Source organism: Galeopterus variegatus, unplaced genomic scaffold (genome assembly GCF_000696425.1).
Source record: "Galeopterus variegatus unplaced genomic scaffold, G_variegatus-3.0.2 Scaffold5036, whole genome shotgun sequence".
Classification (NCBI taxonomy): Eukaryota; Metazoa; Chordata; class Mammalia; order Dermoptera; family Cynocephalidae; genus Galeopterus; species Galeopterus variegatus.
In genome coordinates, this window is record NW_007731147.1 from 159,823 (window position 1) to 162,676 (window position 2,854).

Below are 2,854 nucleotides of genomic sequence, written 5' to 3' on the forward strand. Positions count from 1 at the left end.
AAGACAAAAAGGAAAAAAAAAAAAAAAGAAAAAAAGAAATTAAGATTTTACTGAATAGGTTTAGTGGTAGACTATGCATAGCATAAGAAAGGATAAGCAAACTAGAAGGCTGGTCAGTAGAAAACCTTAAAATTGAATATATAAAGAAAAAAAGAAGCTAGAACAGGAATGTAAGAAGGCTGTGGGACACTGTAGAAATGCACATACTTTGAAGTCCCAGATGAACAAGAGAATGTGAGGAGCAATATTTAAGAAATAATGGTTAAAAATTAGAATGTTCTTCATGTGATGAAAGACATCAACCCACAGATTCAAGAAGCTTAGTGGACCACAAACAAGATAAGTAAAAGGAAAACCACACCTGAGCATACCATCGTCAAACCACTGAAAGACAAAGATAAAGGGAATCTTAAAAGCAGCCAAAGTGTGAGTGAGGGAGTGTTGTTGTTCAGGAGACAATAAAAATGAGAGCTTACTTTTCAACATTAGCCATAAAAGTCAGAAGACAATAAAATAACATTGTTAACAGTTTTGGAAAATAAAATGCCAATCTAAAATTCTATACCTACCCCAAACCTACCATGGAAGGGGACGTGCTGGACACACTGGAGGCGCTGGGGTATAAAGGACCACTGTTAGAAGAGCAAGCCCTTACCAAAGCAGCAGAGAGTGGACTATCTTCACCTGAATTTTCAGAACTCTGTATTTGGTTAGGCTCACAAATAAAATCATTATGCAACTTGGAAGAAAGTATCACTTCAGCAGGGAGAGATGACTTAGGGAGCTTCCAGTTTGAGATAAGTGGTTTTTTAAAAGAAATGGCATGTCCATATTCTGTACTCATATCAGGAGATATTAAAGACTGTTTTAAAAAGAAGAACGACTGTTTGAAACTTCTACTATTTTTAAGTACAGAACTTCAAGTTTTACAGATATTACAGAACAAGAAATGTAAAAATTCTCAATTAGATAAAAATAGTGAAATTTATCAGGAATTTCAAGCTATGTGTGATACCCTAAGTGTACCCAAGTCCACAACTTCTGACATTCCACTTATGCTAAACCAAGTGGAATCATAGGTGAAGGATATTCTCTCAAAAGTCCAGAAAAATCATGTGGGAAAACCTCTGCTGAAAATTGATTTGAATCCAGAACAAGCAGAACAACTGGAAAGAATCAATGATGCTCTTTCCAGTGAATATGAATGCCTCCGGCGGATGTTAATGAAATGATTAGATGTGACAGTACAGTCCTTTGGATGGTCTGATAGAGCAAAGGTAAAATCATGACATAGCAAGAATTTACCAGCCTAAGCATTATGCTTTGTCACCCAAGACAACAATTACATTGGTGCATTTACTTGCCGCTCATGAAAGTCTATCCAAGATCATTAGGACAAGCAGTGGCAGAAGCCAGGAGAAGACATGTGCCATTAATAAGGTGGTGATGGGAAGGGTGCCTGACAGGAGAGGATGGCCGAATGAAATTGAACCACCACCACCCGAAATGCTCCCTTGGCAAAAGAGACAAGAAGGCGGCAGAAGGGGTGGTTGGGGTGATGGAGGTGGTGGTGGGGGTAGAGGAGGCAGTGGGGGTGGAAGAGGTGGCTGGGGAGTTGGAAGAATTTGGGGGGGGGAGGTTTCCAAGGTAGGGGAGATTATGGTGGAAGAGGGGGCTATGGCGGGGGAGGTTATGGAGATCCACATAGAGAAGGAGTGGTGGTGGTGGATATAGAAGATACTAAAAATTACAAAAATTAGATAGCAGTGCTTCCTTCTTGATTAGATACATTAGGCATAGTGTTCTAAATAACATATTGTATGTGAATATCATCTTTGAAGTAAACACCACGTTAGACCCCCCTCATGATATCATTCTTGAGTTGGGTCAATATGTAAGAACATTGTTTTATACTACCAGTAGAAAAACTGATTTTTTCCATATTCTATGTACTCTTGGGCATGTTACGTCTTTTGAAAAAACAAAAAAAATGAACAAAACTTGCTTTTAAAAATGTAAATATTTATTACCATCAAACTTGGGAAATGAAAAATATTTTATGGTCATGATTGAATTTAGACTGTTACCTCTATTTTGTTCAGGCTTAAGACACATAAGTGACCCCACCTGTAATGGAAAGGAATATAAATTCTTGCCTCATCTGTATTCCTGTCAGTGTGTTTTGTCTTTGTTAATTCTACTTCACAAAATACAGAAACGGACTGATAGTTGTGTTCAGTAGGTAGTTGTTATGTTTTGTGTTTTCTTTCATAGGAGGAGATTCCTCTGGCCAGGTTTCTGTTAAAGCGCCATTAATTGAAGGTCAAGTCTACTTTTTGCTGTGCATATTTGATTTATTTTCCATTTGCATTTGAAATCTGTGATTTTGTTTGACACACAAAGCAAAGTTAAAGATTGAAGTCAGAATTCCGATAAAGGGACAAAGACATACCAATTTTACATAACAGTGAAAAATATTCCTATAAACTGGTCTCTTAATCACTTGTGCCCTCACTTTAGGTATCTAAGTATTAAAAGGTAGGCTGAGCTGTCTCACCAGGATTAAGGCAATAATTTCCAGCTTCAGTAGATTGGGGTAGGGCTTGGTAATTCTGACTCACAGCTAGATTTGGGAAACACAGGGTTAGTGAATGACTATATGTGGTTTGGTGTGGTTGGAGCAGTCAAAAGCTTGAGATTAGGAGTTGTGAGTTCTAATCATGTCACTGGGCTAGGAGTGCTGTAGGTTAAAATGACCTTAGTTCTCAAGTATTGAATTTTTGTCATTTGTCAAATGAGGAATTACATGCTTGTCTCCTTCTCAGGTTGTTTCATAAAGAGTTAAGTACAAAAA

The 2,854-nt window shown here is 37.7% G+C and overlaps 1 pseudogene; it reads left to right on the top strand.

Moving 5' to 3' along the window:
- The first annotated feature begins 569 nt into the window (after window positions 1-569).
- LOC103604209 lies at window positions 570-1,734 on the top strand (annotated as a pseudogene).
- Window positions 1,735-2,854: the final 1,120 nt, after the last annotated feature.